General features: G+C 43.9%; 1 protein-coding gene across 1 annotated transcript in view; it reads left to right on the top strand.

Moving 5' to 3' along the window:
- Nucleotides 1–10,198: 10,198 nt before the first annotated feature.
- LOC137643840 (tonsoku-like protein) overlaps nucleotides 10,199–21,904 on the top strand; it is a 47,703-nt gene continuing 35,997 nt past the window's right edge. Inside the window, exon 1 of the mRNA XM_068376559.1 lies at nucleotides 10,199–10,316. The gene's annotated coding sequence lies outside the window, so the exon portion shown is untranslated. The remainder of the gene's footprint in view (nucleotides 10,317–21,904) is intronic.

The following is a 21,904-nucleotide window of genomic DNA, read 5'->3' as shown; positions in this document are numbered from 1 at the left end:
GTTTATTCTATTCCACCTATTATAAGCTACTGTATATGTATGATTTCACGTGCATCATTCCATAAATTTTGCAATTGAATACTGTAGTCACAGTTGACTTTCATAATGCCACATAATCGTTTAAAGGAGTTTCTATATATTATATGAGTCAATGGTTTCAGACTATCCTTTATCATCTGCAACTGAATTTCACTTAGTCCTTATATGAATAAGAAACGAACACAATTTAACATTTATACTAGCTGTCTGTAATTGATGGTAAACATTTGGTGCCTTAAACAAGGTTATTTTTGGATAAGGTATTATCATTCAATTGCTAATCAGCCAATAATAGAATTACTTAAAATTACAAACGTGTAAATTTATATGTTAAATAAGCTTGTCCAGCCTCTTTGAACTTTCACTTCATCACACAGGAGCAGGGTTTTTCCTTTGGTTACACTTGGATGCTGAATTGTCTTCCATGCCCCAGTGCTGTCCTGATTTATAAATACAATCCGTATTACATAATAAAAGTTATGATTTTATACAGAGATGTTAGACCAAGTCCTATATCAGTGGGAGATGAAGGTCCCCAAGGAGAAGAAAGTTTTATTGCTATGATAAGAGGCCCATATGATAGACACCTTGCTAATGCATGAATAAAAGGGAACAGCTCTGGATTTATGGAATTTTGGCCATATGACCTAGGGCTATCATTATTATTATTATTATTGTTATTATTATTATTACTAGCCAAGTTACAACCCTAGATGGAAAAAAAAAGATTCTATAAGCCCAAGAGTTACTGCAAGAGTTGCCTTATTGTACTACCTAGACTAGAGAAAAATGGTTTGATTTTGGAGTGTCCTAGAAGAGCTGCTTACCATAGCTAAAGAGTCTTTTCTACCCTTACCAAGAGGAAAGTAGCCTCTGAAGAATTATTGTGCAGTGGTTAACCCCTTGAGTAAAGAAGAATTTTAGGTTATCCAAGTGTTGTCAGGTGTATGTGTAAAGAATAGGCCAGACTATTTGGTGGACAGTATATGTAGGAAAAGGATAAATGAGCCATAACAAAAGAGGGTAATAATGTAGTACTATCTAGCCAGTTAAAGAACCAAATAACTCCAGCGATAGTATCCCAACGAGTGGCTGGTTCCTTGGCCAACCTACTACTTGGTCCAAATGTGCAAGTGTGGGCAAACTGTACAGTTACAACATGAAATAAAACTAAAGAGGTAGAAAGGTAAAATTGATGGTATTAGGTGAGAATAAGGTAAACTAGGAGGGAGCAAGTTGCTGATTTATAAGACAGCTACATGTTCTAGATAATCATGAGAGCTTCCTTTTCATATGGATCAATGAGAAGCTATTAGCGAAATTTGTAAAAAATTAATGTTTTGTATGCTAACCCTGTTAAAAAGGAGCCAGGTACATCAGCATACAAAGAAAAAGAGAACATTGATTTGTAAGGTAATATGATTTTAGATTGTCACGTCAAGATGGTTGAGCTGGAAAATATTTGGGAGGCGTCAGCTTGAGGCTCTGAAAATTTATCTTTTAGCATTGTCCTTGAAACTGACAAAACCAATGAAAACTGTATAATTAAATGGTTATTTGAAAATTGGCAATTATGTATGGAAGACTGAATAAAAAAAACAAAACTTAATTTAAGAATGCCAAATTGGGTCAATAAGTCATTATACTATTTATACGTTACAGTATATCAAATTCTTGAAAGGGGATACACATAGTAATTTTCAATATTAATCTTACCCGATAATCATGTAGCTGTCAACTCCGTTGCCCGACAGAATTCTACGCACGGGATACGCCAGCGATCGCTATACAAGAGGGGGGTGTACTCACCAGCGCCACCTGTGGCCAGGTACTGCAGTACTTCTTGTTGACACCACCTCAATTTTTCCTCTGTCGTGCTTCCGGCAAGACCTACATGGATACGCTTATAATTTTGGAGTCTTTGTTCACGGTTTTGGTGAAGTATTGCTCTGAGATTTCAGCTTTCGCTATACAGGAAGCTTTTCCTTAGCTTAGATAGCTTTTGGATTAATTTTGATTTATGGTTTAACGATCTTTAGCTTTAATTTGGAATCCCCCTTGACTGTTCTCTGATTCAAGATGTCCGACCATTCTCAAGCTCCTCCCCAAAGACGATGTAGGACTTGTATTAGGCGGCTTCCGAAGGCCTCGGTTGATCCTCACACCGTTTGTTCCGACTGTAGGGGAAAATCCTGTCAGTTGGAAGATCGATGTGAGGAATGTGCCGGACTTTCGGAACTTGATTTTATTCGATTCCTCAAGTATACCACTAAGTTAGAGAGAGAGAGAGAGTTAGGAGGAGTTCGGCTCGCTCTTTACTTTATTCCTCCCCCCATGATCCTCATCCTTTTCCTCCCCCTGTAGTGGCTACCCCCGAACCTACTATTAGTGCTCAGCCTGATATGTCAGATGTTTTACGTGCCATTCAGGCTTTAGGTGATAAAGTGGAGTCGGTAGTGAGTGACCACAAGTTCCTTTTGGCAGACGTCAAGGAACTTAAAGTGAAAAGTGCAGTGGGAAGTGGTAGTGCCAGTGCTGTGCCTAGTGCTAGTGTCAGTGTCAGTGTTGCGCGTGAGGATACTTCTGTGCGTGCCAGTCGTCCTCCCAGTCCGGGACCTCTTGCAAGCTCCCAAGCCCAGGGGAGAAGCAATGTCGAAGGGCAAAAGGGTTCGGCAGGCCTTGATCGGCGCACAGTAGTATCCTCAGTGGTTGCGGGCGTATCTTATAGAGATCGTCACTTCCACTCTCAGACGATTGAGCCCTTAATATCCTCGTCTGCAGAAGAATTTTCGGGGAGAAAACGCTGGACTCAGGTCTCAAGACCTCTTAAGCGTAAAGTCCAGACCGCGCGAGTCCAACAGCCAGGGTGTAGCCATTGGGCTAGCTCGGACTCGCCGCAGTCATCAGGTGACTGCACGCCTCCTAAGAGAGGTAAGGTGCTGCCTCAACAGACCTCAACTTCTGTTAAAGCTATGCCTCAACAGACCTCAACTTCTGTTGATCCTAAGATGGCTTTGCTGCAGACTATGCAGTCGCAGCTTGCGGTGTTGATGCGGGAGTTTCAGGCAGAGAAGGTTAATACACCTCCTCCTGCGAGCGCTCCTCCTCCTCAGCGCAGTACAATCTGCCAGACGTATGAGGTTGAGGTTCCTCAAGCTACCTCCATGCGTGAGCTGCCGCGTTGGGAGTTGCCAGATACCAGCGCTGTGCAGCAACCTCCACTTTCTTTGAGGCAGGAGCCTCTTACCACGCAGCAACCTCCTCAACAATGGGGACAGGAGCCTTATGCTTTACAACCTCCTCTACCCTTGAGGCAGGAGTATCTTGCTTTGCATCCATCCTCGAGGCAGCAACCTCTTGAGGTACGACAACCTCTACCATCCTTGAGGCAGCCACCTCAACTCTCGCAGCAGCCACCTCCACTTTCCTCGAGGCGAGAACCTCAACTCTCGAGGCAAGCACCTCAAGAACCTCAACTCGTGAGACAAGAGCCTCTCTCTGCGCAGCCACCTCAACCCTTGAAGCAAGCGCAACTCTTGAGGCAGGAACCTCATGCTATGAGTCAGCCACCTCAACGCATGCATCTGCCACTTTCTCCTCAGCATGAGCCTCTTTCCATTCAACTGGAACCGCAGTCTTTGCAGCATGAGCCTCATGCTTTACTACAGTCGCCTCTCACCACGCTTGCGCCTCAGACCTCCGCAGAACCTGCTTCATCCCAGCCTCAGGACTTTGTCATTACCAGCCCTCATCCTCTTCAACAGAGACTTGAGGATGAATCCGCTAGTGCGCATGCACCCGCTCTTCAGGATTCAGCCATTCAGCAGACCGCTTTAACTTTACCTCTCGCTTCTCAACTCTCAGGTGATGAGGTTTCTGAGGATGAAGCTGCTCACCTGGATGATCCTTCATCTGACGTGGAGGAACCCAAGTCATTGCCACCCTCCATCGACTTTCGCAAGGTTCTGGCTCTGTTCAGAGAACTTTACCCGGATCACTTTGTTTCTGCTACCCCTCGCTCTCCTCCATCCGAGTTCTCTCTAGGCATGCAACCTGTTAAGTCTGCCTACACTAAGCTCGTCTTCGCTAGATCTTCAAAGAGAGCTTTGAGAATGTTAGGTGATTGGTTGCAGTCCAAGCAGCAACTGGGAAAGACGTCTTTTATGTTTCCACCTCCTAAGCTGACGTCTAAGGCGGGCGTCTGGTATGCCACAGGAGAGGAACCAGGCTTGGGGGTCCCTGCCTCTGCCCAGGCTGACTTCTCAAGTTTGGTTGACTCTCCACGAAGGTCGGCTATGAGACGCTCTAAGGTCTGCTGGACCTTTTCTGACCTGGACCACTTCTTGAAGGGAGTCTTTCGCGCCTTTGAAATTTTTAATTTTCTCGATTGGTGCCTGGGGGCCTTGAGCAAGAAGACTGCCCCATCTGACAAAGACTCGGCCATGCTGATCATGTCCTGTATGGACAAAGCAATTCGCGATGGTTCCGACGAACTTGCCTCTATGTTTGTATCGGGAGTCCTTAAGAAAAGGGAACAGCTTTGCTCCTTCCTTTCCACTGGTATCACCTCTTGCCAAAGGTCACAGTTACTTTTTGCTCCTCTTTCTAAGTTCCTGTTTCCTGAGGATCTTATCAAGGAATTGTCTGCGGCTCTCATTCAGAGGACACGCATGATCTTGTGGCCTCTTCAGCACGGAAGGCTAAGATTGCTCCTTCAGTTCCTAGAACTTACCGCACCCCAGTGGCTGATACTCCTGCTACTAGATTTATTCCGCCCTTTCGTGGCAGAGCCCCCAGCCGAGGAGGTACCCGCCCAGACGGTCACAGGGGCAGGTCCAAGAAAGGTATCAAGTCTTCGAAAGGCAAACACTGACTCTCCTCCTCTCCAGACAGCTGTAGGAGCCAGACTCAAGATCTTCTGGCAAGCTTGGGAAAGAAGAGGTGCAGACGCCCAGTCTGTCAAGTGGCTAAGGGAGGGTTACAAGATACCATTCTGCCGCAATCCCCCTCTGACCACTTCTCCCATCAACCTCTCTCCCAACTACAAGGAAAAGGACAAGAGGCTAGCGTTACATCAAGAGGTGTCGCTCCTGTTACAGAAGGAGGCAGTGGTGATAGTCCGGGATCATCAATCCCCGGGCTTCTACAACCGTCTCTTTCTGGTGGCCAAGAAGACAGGAGGTTGGAGACCGGTGCTGGACGTCAGTGCGCTCAATGCTTATGTCACCAAGCAGACGTTCACTATGGAGACGACGAAGTCGGTCCTAGCAGCGGTCAGGCAGGAGGACTGGATGGTCTCGTTGGATCTGAAAGATGCTTACTTTCACGTCCCCATTCATCCAGACTCCCAACCTTTTCTGAGATTCGTTTTTGGAAAGGTTGTGTACCAATTCCAAGCCCTGTGTTTTGGCCTAAGCACGGCACCTATGGTGTTTACGCGACTGATGAGGAATCTTGCGAAATTCCTCCACTTGGCGGACATCAGAGCCTCCCTTTATTTAGACGACTGGCTGTTAAGAGCCCCCACAAGTCGTCGCTGTCTGGAGAGTCTCAATTGGACTTTGGACTTGACCAAGGAACTGGGTCTTTTGGTCAACTTAGAAAAGTCCCAGCTTATTCCTTCCCAATCCATCGTTTACCTGGGAATGGAGATTCGGAGTCAAGCTTTTCGGGCTTTTCCGTCGGCCCCAAGAATCAACCAAGCCCTAGAGTGCATTCTGAGCATGCTGAAGAGGAACAGATGCTCGGTGAGACAGTGGATGAGTCTAACAGGGACCCTGTCATCGTTAGCCCTGTTCACCGAGTTAGGGAGACTCCACCTCCGCCCCCTTCAATTCCATCTAGCAGCTCACTGGGACAAGAATATGACGCTCGAAGCGGTCTCTATTCCTGTTACCAAAGAGATGAAGACTACTCTCATGTGGTGGAAGAGCAACATCCTTCTCAAGGAGGGTCTCTCGTTAGCTGTTCAGACCCCCAATCTTCATCTCTATTCGGACGCATCAGACTCGGGCTGGGGCGCGACCTTGGACGGACAGGAATGCTCGGGGACATGGAACAAGGAACAGGAAATGCTTCACATCAATTGCAAGGAGTTGTTGGCAGTACATCTGGCCTTAATGAACTTCAAGTCCCTCCTGCTAAACAAGGTGGTGGAGGTGAACTCCGACAACACCACAGCCTTGGCATACTTCTCCAAGCAGGGAGGGACTCATTCGAAGAAGCTATACGAGATCGCAAGGGACCTCCTCATTTGGTCAAGAAGTCTAAACCTCAAGCTGGTAACGAGATTCATTCAGGGCAATATGAATGTCTCGGCAGATCGCCTCAGCAGGAAGGGTCAAGTCATCCCCACAGAATGGACCCTTCACAAGGACGTGTGCAACAGACTTTGGACCTTGTGGGGTCAGCCAACGATAGATCTGTTCGCCACCTCCATGACCAAGAGGCTCCCATTGTACTGTTCCCCAATTCCAGACCCGGCAGCAGTTCACGTGGATGCTTTTCTGCTGGATTGGTCCCATCTCGATCTTTATGCATTCCCGCCGTTCAAGATCATCAACAGAGTCATTCAGAAGTTCGTCTCCCACGAAGGGACACGGCTGACGTTGGTTGCTCCCCTTTGGCCTGCAAGAGAATGGTTCACAGAGGTACTGCAATGGCTGGTCGACGTTCCCAGGACTCTCCCTCTAAGAGTGGACCTTCTACGTCAACCTCACGTAAAGAAGGTACATCCAAGCCTCCACGCTCTTCGTCTGACTGCCTTCAGACTATCGAAAGACTCTCTAGAGCTAGAGGCTTTTCGAAGGAGGCAGCCAGAGCGATTGCCAGAGCAAGGAGGATTTCCACTCGTAGAGTCTATCAATCCAAGTGGGAAGTCTTCCGAAGCTGGTGCAGAGCCAATGCAGTTTCCTCTACCAATACCTCTGTAACCCAAGTTGCTGACTTCCTGTTACATCTTAGGAATGTTAGATCTCTTTCGGCTCCTACGATCAAAGGGTACAGAAGTATGTTGGCATCAGTTTTCCGCCACAGAGGCTTGGATCTTTCTTCCAATAAGGATCTACAGGACATCCTTAAGTCTTTCGAGACCTCTAAAGAACGTCGCTTGTCCACTCCAGGCTGGAATCTAGACGTAGTCTTAAGGTTCCTGATGTCTCCTAGATTTGAACCTCTCCAGTCAGCCTCTTTCAAAGACCTTACTCTCAAAACTCTTTTCCTCGTATGCCTTGCAACAGCCAAAAGAGTTAGTGAGGTTCACGCCTTCAGCAGGAACATAGGATTCACATCCGAAACAGCAACATGTTCCTTACAGCTCGGGTTTTTGGCAAAAAATGAACTTCCTTCACGTCCTTGGCCTAGATCGTTTGAAATTCCTAGCCTCTCCAACATGGTGGGTAACGAGCTAGAGAGAGTTCTTTGCCCTGTCAGAGCTCTAAAGTATTATCTTAAAAGGTCAAAACCTATACGAGGACAATCAGAAGCCTTATGGTGTGCCATCAAGAAACCTTCGATGCCTATGTCCAAAAACGCAGTTTCGTATTACATAAGGCTTCTGATTAGAGAAGCTCATTCTCACATGAAGGATGAAGACCTTGCTTTGCTGAAGGTAAGGACCCACGAAGTGAGAGCTGTAGCTACTTCGATGGCCTTCAAACAGAACCGTTCTCTGCAGAGTATTATGGATGCAACCTATTGGAGGAGCAAGTCAGTGTTTGCATCTTTTTATCTCAAAGATGTCCAGTCTCTTTACGAGAACTGCTACACCCTGGGACCATTCGTAGCAGCGAGTGCAGTAGTAGGTGAGGGCTCAGCCACTACATTCCCTTAATCCCATAACCTTTTTTAACCTTTCTCTTGAATGCTTTTATTGTTGTTTTTGGGTTGTTACGGTAGGCTAAGAAGCCTTCCGCATCCTAGTTGATTTGGCGGGTGGTCAATTCGTTCTTGAGAAGCGCCTAGGTTAGAGGTTGTGTAGAGGTCCTTTAGTATGGGTTGCAGCCCTTTATACTTCAGCACCTTAGAGTTGTTCAGCCTTCTAAGAGGAACGCTGCGCTCAGTAAGGAAGACGAACTTATTAAAGGCAGAGTAATGGTTCAAGTCGACTTCCTTACCAGGTACTTATTATTTCATTGTTATTTTGAATAACTGATAATATGAAATACGGGATACTTAGCTTCTTGATATACATGTACACTGGTTTTCACCCACCTCCCTGGGTGTGAATCAGCTACATGATTATCGGGTAAGATTAATATTGAAAAATGTTATTTTCATGAGTAAAATAAATTTTTGAATATACTTACCCGATAATCATGATTTAATTGACCCACCCTTCCTCCCCATAGAGAACCAGTGGCGCTGGTGAGTACACCCCCCTCTTGTATAGCGATCGCTGGCGTATCCCTTCCGTAGAATTCTGTCGGGCAACGGAGTTGACAGCTACATGATTATCGGGTAAGTATATTCAAAAATTTATTTTACTAATGAAAATAACATTTTAAAAGGGGATACACATAGTAATTTAAAAGGGGATACACATAGTAATTTAAAAACTCTAAATATATAAGCAAGTTAATGAAATATATATGAATGAATACATTAACAAGCGAATAGATAAACCGAGTAATATAACCTAATACTAACAAGACGCAACGTCACCAATCGGCATGATTCTAGGTTTATGAGAGTTCACTTGAGGTTACTATTGTGCAGATGCACCACTTACGTGGTAACTGAGACGATGTTATTGCAATTAGCCTTATATCAACAATGCTTTTATGATAAGTTTCACTGAAAGATCACAAAAACATCAAACAGACTGATACAGGCACATAAAGGCATTTTTAAGTTATCAGTGCGAGGAGTGGGGAGCGATAATGATAATATACAAAAAACAGAAATATCGTTAGTGTACGAGCATGTAATACGTGTGGCACACCATGCTTCACTTATTTCAGCCTTGATAAAGTGGAACTTTTATTGAGACTTACAATCTACAATGTTGTGAAATTCTTTAGTTTCAATATACAGTATCTTGAAAAAAAAATTCTTAATTTTTTTTTTTTTAAGCTCAGGCCAACCTATCATCTGTATGAAATTTTCATCAGCAATCTAATGTCCGTTTAAAGAATCTTTAACAACTGTAATGCATCATTTCATGTAATTACAAGATTAAATCGTAAACCTATAGATAGATCGGTTTCTTAACAACTTTTTATTTGGCCATAAGCTGTAACCAAAGTTTGTGACATACGTATACTGAAGTATGTATAAATAAACTTGAATATTAAATGAAATATACATAAAGATTTAAATTCAATGTTAATTATATCTTTAATGTGGGTTGATTTTCGAGTATCAATATTTTCTGGTATTGTAGAGAGAGGGAGAGCAATTCAAACAAAATTATTATGGGATTTGATGGCAGATATAAGGGTGAGTATACAAAGCGGTTTAACAAATCACATGAAAATGCCATAAACTAAATGTAAATTATAAAACTTTGTATATATATATATATATATATATATATATATATATATATATATATATATATATATATATATATATATATATATATATATATATATATATATATATATATATTGAAAAGGAGATGCTTCAGATAAAAAACACCAAATAGAAAATAGCACTAAGATAAATTCTGTATTGAAATGTTTCAAATCATAGGTAGATCATGTGAATTTAAGCTTTATAGCATGAGAAGATTAAAATTTGAATAAACTAAAGGTGTGCTATGTGTAAATCCTTACATAAATATCAGGATTAAATTCCTGTTTCAAACCGCCATGCCAGGATAATGTGAGTCCGAAACAAAAGACAGTAATTGTCTTTTATATATATATATATGTGTATATATATATATATATATATATATATATATATATATATATATATATATATATATATATATATATATATATATATATATATATATATATATATATATATATATATATATATATATATATATATATATATATATAATACATTAAGAATATAAACTGATTAACATTTCAATTGAATAATCCACTGAAACTATTGTATGAATCTCCAGAGAAATTAATCAGGTACCACAACACAGACAAACTTAGAGAGGCGTTTAAAAGATCCTCCCTTTGATTACTACTATAAACAGCTCTACTATTATTCGCTAAAACCCGCGAAACTTCCGAAACCTCAAATGATATCCAGAATTCCATCTATATTTATTGACCGTCGAAATACCAATACATGGCAATCAAGTTATTGTGGTAAGTAATTTAATACTTTTTAAACTTATATATCAGGCTATGTAAGTAAAGCAATAGTTTGTTTATCATAATCTCTGCAATCTCTTATAGTCTTATAATCTCTTATCGTCTGGTTATTTCTTTTATAAGCATATTTTACCGTAGATGTGTCATACTAGGGATGTTGTTACAAATAAATATACTCCAGTGGGGTGTATGTATGATAGCGGCCACATGTATTTATGATTACGGTTAACTAAGAATCCGGCAGTGGAAGGGGGGCGTTAGCGTCCCCCCCCCCCCCTGTTAGGTAAGTAGGTTAGGACACGGCTTGTAGGCTAGGTCAGGCTGGAAAATTTAGGTTAGTTGATGTCAATTTTAATCCAAATGGGAGGAACTGACCGCTGATATACAAAGGCTCAGAGACTATTATCCTACCGTAGGTTATATCCATTCATCTTTGCATAAAATATGATATTGTGAAGCTAGTTTTACGGTTTATGGAATATTATGATTTAATATTATCTTGCCAGGAGTGAAGCTGTATGGAAAGCATACATGAATGAGAATTCATCTCAAGTTAAGTTAAGGATAAAAGAGTCTAAGTGGGGTTGCGGGGGGACGGGACCATCCCTGGAAGGTGGAGTAGGTAAGGATATAGCCCCTAGGTTAGGTTAGGGGAGAAACCTTGTGTTAAGCAATATTTTTGTTTCAATTTGAGCAGAAAAAATAGTCTTTCGTGTAGTAAATAAAAGGCTTTCACAGACTATGACTTCCATTTCAGCAGCAAATAAACCGAAACTCCATTAGACAGTCTAAGAAGGGGGATATTTTTTAGAAATCCAATGGTTTTTGCTCCGCCGTGCGCTCACTTTGTTTGTGGTTAAAGAAAAACATCACGCTTCTTTATACTGGCAAGCTATGCATGCTGTTGATTGTGGGCCATAAGCCCCTCAGTTTGAGGCATAGCCTCCTCAGTTGTCTCGTAAAACTCAAAAATAAACTCCGGGAGAAAGGAAACGACCTTTCCGTTTTCTCTTTATTTCCTCTCTGCCTCTACTACAGATTCAAACAACAGCTTGGGGGAGCACGCAGGTCCCATGGTTCCTTTTTGTAGAAAACTTCACATAAAAAAATAGATAACATTGCGATACAGACAAGACAAATCCATTTAACCAACAAATTATAAATTTATCACTTTTATTCTCTTTAAAGCTTCCCCAAAGGTAAAAAAAATACAAATATGTGACGAAAACGGGAGAGGGGAAGTCCCGGCTCCCATCCACTCGGGAAATTAATACAGTTTTCACAATATAATCACAATTCACATGGATTACTCTTTATAATTGTAATGACCCAATCATAATAACATATCAACCTTTGAAATAAACATATTTTTCAATAAATCAACTTTTTCAATATTAAACTTACCCGATAATCATGTAGCTGTCAACTCTGTTGCCCGACAGAATTCTATGGAGGGATACGCCAGCTATCACAATACTAGAAGGGGGTGTTCTTACCAGCGCCACCTGTGGCCAGGTACTCAAGTACTTCTTGTTGACACCTCCTCAATTATTCCTCTGTCGTGCTTCTGACAAGACGTTCTGGGATACGCTTATGTTCTTGGAGTATTTTCACGACTTTGGTGAAGTATTTCTCTTTGATTTCGGCTGTCGCTTTACTGGAAACTTCTATTTTAGCTTAGTTAGCTTTTGGAATTAATTTGATTAATTTTGGTGACGAAGAGAGTATGAACTCTCGTTCACCTTTCAATGGCCGACCCTTCCCTTAGACGGAAGTGTTGGTGTCTAAGAGAGTATAGACTCTCTTTCTTAATTTTGCTTAACAAAAGTTATAGATTTATTTTATATCTCTCCGCCTCTTATAGGCCTCTTCGATTAACTTCCTTTTATTATAAACTTATTAAAATTAATTTTTATATTTGTTTATATTCGACCTTCCTAATAGTAGGCGGTCTTTTCTTGGTACCGAAGTTAATTATCGTGAGCCCGTCATTTCGGTTTTACCTGTTAACATATTATGCTATTTTAAGGTCTTTGAAAGAATTTCTTTGATAGTCTCGTACTTTTTCAAAGTTGAACTAACGTTTTGTTTGTCTCGGCAGTTGTTGACGTTCAGAACGTTTCAACTTGCACTCTATCGTTACGATAGAGAAAGAATGTTCACGGTTTCACATTGCAGTAAGAGTAACCGTGTTTAGCGTTTTGTTCATTCTTTCTTAACTTAATGGTTTTGATCCTAATAAGGAACTTTTCTTTTTGGGAAATATTTCAGTTTTTTCCTTTAACAATAATATGTTTTAACGATATATATGATTGGGCTCTTCTCTCAGGTTCTAAGTCAAGAGAGAGAGAGAGAGAGAGAGATAGAGACGGAGGGAGAAAGAGGATAAACGTTTCCCTCAAGCCTGCCAGGCGTACGAGTAACGTCGTTATCGTTTTGCTCTTATCCCTCGTCTCTTTAGGGGAAGAAACTAAACGTTTCTAGAGTGATCTAGTGTTTAGTCTCTTTCCAGCCACTGAATTTTCTTTCATTAGATTTTTCTGTTACATTGTAATTCTGTTTTCGCAATTACTAACTTTTGAGAAGGATAGAATTGCGTGTTTCAGGTACAAACCACTTAAAGTTTCGAGTTCAGTGAAATAAGTGCAAACAGAAATCAAAGTGATAAGTGATTAGTGCGTGAGGGTACTTTTGTGCGCGCCAGTCGTCCTCCCAGTCCGGGACCTCTTGCAGGCTCCCAAGCCCAGGGGAGAAGCAATGTCGAAGGACAAAAGGGTTCGGCAGGCCTTGATCGGCGCACAGAAGTATCCTCGGTGGTTGTGGGCGTGTCTTACCGAGACCGTCACTCCCACCCGCAGACGATTGAGCCCTTATTTTGCTCGTCTGCAGAAGAGATTTAGAGGAGAAAATAAAGGCAGAGTTACGCTGGTCTCAGGTCTCAAGACCTCTTAAACGTAAAGTCCAGACCTATGCCAGACGTACGAAGTAAAGTTCAACAACCCGGATGCAGTCATTGGGTTAGCTCTGACTCTCCTCAGTCATCAGTTTGTCGGGCTGAGAGTGCGCCTACACTCCCCCCCCCCCCCCTATGCTCGCTCCGCCTGATCGCAGTACCACCTGCCAGGCGTACGATGTTGTGGACTCTACTACAGTCCATGCAAGCACAGCTTTCGGACCTGATGCGTGAGTGTCGTGCTGAGAGTGTTGCACCTCCTCCTCCTCCTGCACCGGTGGTGCACCAACCGCCTGCACCCGTTCAGCCTGTGCTGCACCCGACTGCACCGGTGGTGCACCAACCGGCTGCACCCGTTCAGCCTGTGCTGCACCCGCCTGCACTCGCTGCACCCAGTCGCAACACCATCTGCCAGGCGTACGATGTTGTGGACTCTACTACAGTCCATGCAAGCACAGCTTTCGGACCTGTTGCGTGAGTGTCGGGCTGAGAGTGTTGCACCTCCACCTGCACCCTTTCAGCCTGTGCTCAACCCGCCTGCACTCGCTGCACCCAGTCGCAGCACCATCTGCCAGGCGTACGATGTTGTGGACTCTACTACAGTCCATGCAAGCACAGCTTTCGGACCTGTTGTGTGAGTGTCGGGCTGAGAGTGTTGCACCTCCCCTGCACCCGTTCAGCCTGTGCTCAACCCTCCTGCACTCGCTGCACCCAGTCGCAGCACCATCTGCCAGGCGTACGATGTTGAACCTCTTTCTGTGTTCGCTGTTCCCAGTGTTGTTCAGCCTCAGCCTTCTTTAAGGCAACCTTCGGTTTGGGATCAGGAGGATTACTCCACTCTTCCTCCTCCTCCCCTGGCTGCTCCACCGGTGGTGCAACTCTCGGTGGAGGTACAACCTCTTCCACCTGTGAGTCAGTCTCCTCAGCTGCTGCACCGAGCTCAACCCGTGCACCCTGATCCTGCGCCTCAGACACCTCTGCTTGCGGGAACTTTACCTTGTTCTGCGCAACCTCGGTCTCTTCACGCTCCACTCATACCACAGGAACAGGAACTTTCTGCACCTTCCACTGTTGTTGTTCCAGCTCGTTCTGACTCTGCTGTTCAGCAGACCTTACCTCCATTTTCAAACCATGGCAAATATGAATCATGAGTTATGAATGTAAGGTAAACATTATGTTGATTTTTAAACCCCATGCAAGCATGCATAAAGCACTCTAGCACTGGTCATGGAATTTCTGAGAAATGTTAAACGCCATGCACACGCTCTGCTTTCCTTACAGCAGGCTCTGCTTACAGCAGGCTCTGCTTACTACATGCTCAGCATTCAGCATGCTCTGCATTCAGCATGCTCTGCATACAACATGCTCTGCATACAGCATGCTCTGCATTCAGCATGCTCTGCATACAACATGCTCTACATACAGCATGCTCTGCATACAGCATACTCTGCATTCATCATGCTCTGCATACCTTACCGCATGCTTCTCAACATATCTTGGGTTGTTGCCAACTCACTAGACTGTCAAGCAGTTTCATAACGTTGCCTTCTAGTCTGCTGCTTTTGCACCAGTGAACCCTCACTCAGAGAACTTAGCTTTTCTAGGATAAGGTCCCTGTAGATGAGAAAGTTCTTTTCTCCCTCCTTCTGATTTTCCCTTGAGGACTCTGTCATTTGGAGGGAGCCTTTAGCTGCATAACCTCTTATGGACTTTTATTTAAGCATAACATGCTTACAGGGAAGGTAATGGTTCCACTTCAGCCGCTAATCCCGTCTGTTACCACACCTGCTCCCATAGACCTTGAGCTGTGTTGCATGACATGCAGTCCAAGCTTAGTCCTTGTTAGAGGATTTTTGTTTACGGAGTCAATGTGTCACGGGGAAGACGTTCAACAACCAACAGAAGGGACTTGTTGTGACGCAGTGCGGCAACCTCAGCAACCCGTTAAGGAGTTGTCTGTACGACCCAGATAGTCTAGACAGATTCGGGTTGTCACTGTACTTCCTCGCTTGCCCATGATTGTCAGTTTACAGACTGTGCAGCAGTATCATGATCTTGTGTCCGGCTCCGTCAGACGACTGGCTTTTAAGAGCTCCCACAAGTCGTCGCTGTCTGGAGATTTTCAAATGGACTATGGATCTGACCAAGGAACTGGGCCTCCTGGTCAATTTTGAGGAGTCTCAGCTCGTTCCATCCCAGACCATTGTTCCCTTGGGTATGGATCTTCAGAGTCGAGCTTTTCGGACTTGTCCGTCGGCCCCAAGGATCTTCCAAGCCCTAGAATGCATCCAGAGCATGCTGAGAAGGAACCGATGCTTAGTCAGGCAGGGGATGAGTCTAACAGGGACACTTTCATCGCTGGCCCTGTTCATCGAGTTAGGGAGACTCCACCTCCGCCCCCTTCAGTATCATCTAGCTGCTCACTGGATAAAGGACATGACGCTAGAGACGGGCTCAGTTCCTGTTTCCGAAGAGATGAGGTCTACTCTAACGTGGTGGAAGAACAGCATTCTTCTCAAGGAAGGTCTACCTTTGGCTGTTCAGACCCCCGACCACCGTCTCTTCTCGGACGCATCGGACACGGGCTGGGGTGCGACACTGGACGGACAGGAATGCTCGGGAACATGGAATCAGGAGCAAAGGACACTTCACATCTATTGCAAGGAGTTGTTGGCAGTTCATCTGGCCTTGATAAACTTCAAGTCCCTCCAGCTTAACAAGGTGGTGGAGGTGAACTCCGACTACACCACAGCCTTGGCTTACATCTCCAAGCAGAGAGGGACTCATTCGAGGAAGTTGTTCAAGATCGCAAGGGACCTCCTCATTTGGTCAAAGATCGAAAGCTCACGCTGGTAACGAGGCTCATTCAGGGCGATATGAATGTCATGGCAGATCGCCTCAGCCGTAAGGGTCAGGTCTTCCCCACAGAGTGGACCCTTCACAAGAATGTTTGCAGCAGACTTTGGGCCCTGTGGGGTCTGCCAACCATAGTTCTATTCGCTACCTCGATGACCAAGAAGCTCCTCTTGTATTGTTCTCCGATTCCAGACCCAGCAGCAGTTCGCGTGGATGCCTTTCTGCTGGATTGGTCCCATCTCAACCTGTATGCATTCCCGCCGTTCAAGATTGTCAACAGGGTACTTCAGAAGTTCGCCTCTCACAAAGGGACACGGTTGACGTTGGTTGCTCCCCTCTGACCCGCGAGAGAAGGGTTCACCGAGGTACTGCAATGGCTGGTCGACGTTCCCAGGACTCTTCCTCCTAGAGTGGACCTTCTGCGTCAACCTCACGTAAAGAAGGTACACCCAAACCTCCACGCTCTTCGTCTGACTGCCTTCAGACTATCGAAAGTCTCTCAAGAACTAGAGGCTTTTCGAAGGAGGCAGCCAGAACGATTGCCAGAGCAAGGACGACATCCACTCTCAGAGTCTATCAGTCTTAATGGGAAGTCTTCCGAAGCTGGTGCAAGGCCAATGCAGTTTTCCTCAACCAGTACCACTGTAACCCAGATTGCTGACTTCCTGTTACATCTAAGGAACGTAAAATCCCTATCAGCTCCTACGATCAAGGGTTACAGAAGTATGTTGGCAGCGGTTTTCCGCCACAGAGGCTTGGATCTTTCCTCCAACAAAGATCTACAGGACCTCCTTAGGTCTTTTGAGACCTCAAAGGAACGTCGGTTGTCCACTCCAGGCTGGAATCTAGACGTGGTCCTAAGATTCCTAATGTCATCAGGATTTGAACCGTTCCAATCAGCCTCTTTTAAGGACCTCACATTAGAAACTCTTTTCCTCGTGTGCTTAGCAACAGGTAAAAGAGTAAGTGAGATCCACGCCTTCAGCAGGAACATAGGTTTCACATCTGAAACGGCTACATGTTCCTTGCGGCTCGGTTTTTTTTTTGGCTAAAACGAGCTTCCTTCCCGTCCTTGCCCTAAGTCGTTCGAGATCCCAAGCCTGTCCAACATGGTGGGGAACGAACTAGAGAGAGTACTTTGCCCTGTTAGAGCTCTTAAGTACTATTTAAGAAGGTCAAAACCATTACGAGGACAATCAGAAGCCTTATGGTGTGCTATCAAGAAGCCTTCTCTACCAATGTCTAAGAACTCAGTTTCTTACTACATCAGGCTTCTGATTAGAGAAGCAAATTTCTCATCTGAAGGAAGAAGACCTTGCTTTGCTGAAGGTAAGGACACATGAAGTGAGAGCTGTGGCTACTTCAGTGGCCTTCAAACAGAACCGTTCTCTGCAGAGTGTTATGGATGCAACCTATTGGAGAAGCAAGTCAGTGTTCGCATCATTCTATCTCAAAGATGTCCAGTCTCTTTACGAGTACTGCTACACCCTGGGTCCATTCGTAGCAACGAATGCAGTAGTAGGCGAGGGCTCAGCCACTACATTCCCATAATTCCATAACTTTTTAACCTTTCTCTTGAATACTTTTTATGGGTTGTTCGGTCGGCTAAGAAGCCTTCCACATCCTTGTTGATTTGGCGGGTGGTCAATTCTTTCTTGAGAAGCGCCGAGGTTAAAGGTTGTGATGAGGTCCTTTAGTATGGGTTGCAGCCCTGTATACTTTAGCACCTTTGGGTTGATTCAGCCTCCAAGAGGAACGCTGCGCTCAGTAAGGAAGACGAACATAAAAAAGAGACAGAGTAACGGTTCAATTCGACTTCCTTACCAGGTACTTATTATTTCATTGTTATTTGAGATAACTGTTATATGAAATATGGGATACTTAGCTATCCTTTAATCTTGTACACTGGTTTTCACCCACCCCCCTGGGTGTGAATCAGCTACATGATTATCGGGTAAGTTTAATATTGAAAAATGTTATTTTCATTAGTAAAATAAATTTTTGAATATACTTACCCGATAATCATGATTTAATTGACCCTCCCTTCCTCCCCATAGAGAACCAGTGGGACCGAGGAATAATTGAGGAGGTGTCAACAAGAAGTACTTGAGTACCTGGCCACAGGTGGCGCTGGTAAGAACACCCCCTTCTAGTATTGTGATAGCTGGCGTATCCCTCCATAGAATTCTGTCGGGCAACAGAGTTGACAGCTACATGATTATCGGGTAAGTATATTCAAAAATTTATTTTACTAATGAAAATAACATATTTCGATAATGTCAACAAACCTGGGTGCGTTCTCATTGGACAAACACTACACTTACCAGCGTAAACGAACGTTGGGTGCGTTTTCATAGGACAAACAAACCAACATTTAACATCCTCCCCACCATAGGAGTGTCTCAACACTCCTATCATCATCAGAGCCTTCCAAGGCTATCTTATTACCTTAATCTACAAGTCAAGTTTAATAGGAACCTTAATAGGTCTTCCCTTTCGGGACTTACCAACATTAGACACTAAGGGTGATTCTACAGGCTCCTGTCTAAGATTCTCAAGTCTCTCCTCCTGGGAATTACTACCCATTTCACCCTTCAAATCAGTTATTTCTAGATTATACAAATTTTGCACAGGTCTGGATATAAATCCACGTTTGGTTTTAACCTCAACACTTCTAACAACCCCATCTTTTCCAGGATACAACTTAGTAATAACTCCAAGAGGCCACCTTAACCTTGGCACCCGTTCATCCTTTACTAGTACAACAGAACCCTCTTTAAGGTTACAATTTGGCTTGAACCCCTTCACCATACAAGGCAGGTTTCTCAGATACTCAGTCTGCCATATTCTCCAAAATTTGTCTAACTGACCCAGACGCACAGCTTCTCTTACACACAAATCCTTTGAGGATACACCACAGTCTGGATCATCTACTAACTCTAACTGAAAACCTGCAGAACGGCCAATTAGGAAATGGGAAGGGGTAAGAGGATTTGCGATATCAGGTTCCTCACCTACAAATGTCAAGGGTCTAGAATTAATACAAGCTTCCACCTCATGAAGTGTAGTCTCTAATTCACTCTTGGACAAAGAATTAGTGCCCAATGTTTTCCTCAGTGCAACTTTCACAGATCTAATGAGGCGTTCCCACCAGCCTCCCCACCAAGGAGCATTAGGTACAATAAACTTCCATTGGGGCGTCAACGAGCCATAATGTTCTCTTAACAGGTTGGAGACACTCACAAAGGTTCTAGCATTGTCAGAGTAGAACACTGTTGGAACACCCCGTCTAGCTACAAACCGTCTAATGGCCAAATTACAATCAACAACCGAAAGAGACTCGGTGAGCTCTAAATGAACAGCTCGAATGACAGCACAGGTAAAAAGAAGTATATACAATTTCTTGGATGGAAAATCAATACAAAATAAAGGACCAGCAAAATCCAGACCTGTAACCGTGAATGGAGGAGCCGACTTAACTCTCAACTCGGGAAGTGGCCCCACAGGCTGGGAACAAGCAGAGGCATCACAACGCCGACAAGCCACACATTCTCGACAAACCTTCTTTGCAATCTGACGAAGGCGAATGATCCAGTAACTGTTTCGTAAAGTGGATACAAGTGTAGCAACACCAGCATGCTTGAGCAACCTATGCTGGAAACGAACTAACAGTAAAGCAATGTGGGTACCAGGAATTATTATAGGGTGCTTACTCTCAAAACTCAAGTCTGCATTCTCTAAGCGCCCTTTTATTCTCAGTAGCCCATCCTCATCTAGGTAAGGATCAAGTTTAATCAAGGAAGAACCCCTTGGGAGGGGGAGAGATCTACTCAGAGCATTTACTTCCTTTGCAAAGGCCTCTCGTTGCACAAAGTACAGCAGTTGTACCTTAGCCTTCGTCAATTCTCCATAGGTTAAAGGTCCACTTAATTTGCGGGACGAAGGTCTGCAATTCCCAACAAATCTCAGTACCCAACCTACTACATTAAGGGCCTTTGTAAAGGAACTCCATCGGGTGAATTCAAATAAGGGCGGCTCATTTTCAACTGCAACACAAACTGTGTCAGTATCACATATCTCTTCTGAAGGAATGTCCGCCCCCCTGCCTTCCTGATGAGGGAGCGGGGAGGAACAGAGCCAAGGAGGACCCTTCAGCCAAATATCAGACTGCAAAAGCTGCTCAGCAAAAACACCTCGAGATACAAGATCCGCTGGGTTGTCCTTGCCTGGACAATGCTGCCAACATGAAGGAGGTGTCAAATGTTGAATCTCAACAACCCTGTTAGCCACAAAGGTTTTCCATCTATTGGGGTCCCCCTTTATCCAAGCTAGGGCTACTGTGGAATCCGTCCAACATTGAACAGAAACCTCTTTACCCAGCTGCAAGGCGGACGTCACAAACACAACGAGTCTAGCACATAACAGGGCTCCGAGTAATTCAAGCCTAGGAAGGGAAACCCTTTTTATAGGGGCTACCTTGCCTCTTGCAACAACCAGCGATACCTTGAATTTATCCCCCTCAGGCACTCTCACATAAACACAAGCACCATAACCCTTTTCTGAAGCATCACTAAATGCATGGAATTGAACATTAGGAATTTCCTTAAAGGGTGACTCAGAAAACAAGTACCGATCTACTCTAAATGACTCAAGCACAGAAAATCCTACAACCCATAATTTAACTCTGCCTTGCATAGCCTCGGGTAATAGCTCATCCCAATCTAAACCTAATCTCCAGATTTCTTGAAACAGTATTTTTGCATGCATAACAAACGGACATATGAGCCCCAAGGGATCAAAACACCGAGCTATGAGGCTTAACACATTTCTTTTGGTACAAACAATATCTCCAAAGGGGTCCAGGTTCTCAACCTTAAAGGTAAAACAGTCAGGGGAGGATACCCAGTGGAGGCCTAGAACCTTGACACTCTCTTCACTAGAACCTTCAGTTATAGTTAAAGTCTTACAATTAGACGTACACTTTGACAATGACATACCAGCCTCCTGCAGGATACCATAGGCTTCTTCAAATCTTAAACTTGCTTCTGCGGGACTATCAGCCCCAGATAGCCAATCATCTACGTAAAGATTCTCATACAGTTCAGAAACCACCTCTGTGAGAGGGTATTTCTTTAAATGAAATTTTAAGGTGGCATTTAATAAAAATGGACTACTCTTATTACCAAAGGGCATTCTTATAAATCTGAAATGTTTAACATTGTTCCCCTCTTTCAACAAAAACCTATGAACATCACGGTCCTCCCTTCTTACCTTTATTTGAAGAAAAGCCTTTGTAATATCAGCTGTTAAGGCCACCCTCCACCTTCTAAATCTTAACAACACCTCAACTAAATCAGGGTTGAGTGAAGGACCACTTTCTAAACAATCATTCAGAGATACTCCATTACTGCCACGTGCAGATCCATCAAAAACAGGCCTCACCTTGGTGGTTAGGCTCCCTTCCCGTACCACAGGCCGATGAGGCAAATAAAATATAGGATACCCACCTTCCCGTTGATGGGAAGGAATTTCTTCAATAATACCCTCCTTTTCATATTCATTAAACACCTTAATATATCGTTCCTGCAGACAGGGGTTTTTACCTAACCTATTATAGAGACCTTCCAATCTTCTCAAAGCATGATGTTCATTATTGATCAAATCTAATTTCATATTCTCAGATTTCCATGGTAGGGCCACTTCATAGCGACCCTCTTTAAAACTTACCAAATTCTCAAATTGAACCAAGACTGGGTCAGGGTTCATCGCCTCA

This window comes from Palaemon carinicauda, chromosome 7 (assembly GCF_036898095.1).
Source record: "Palaemon carinicauda isolate YSFRI2023 chromosome 7, ASM3689809v2, whole genome shotgun sequence".
Taxonomy (NCBI): Eukaryota; Metazoa; Arthropoda; class Malacostraca; order Decapoda; family Palaemonidae; genus Palaemon; species Palaemon carinicauda.
Note: the sequence above shows the minus strand (reverse complement) of the source record. Positions and strands in the feature narration are given on the sequence as shown.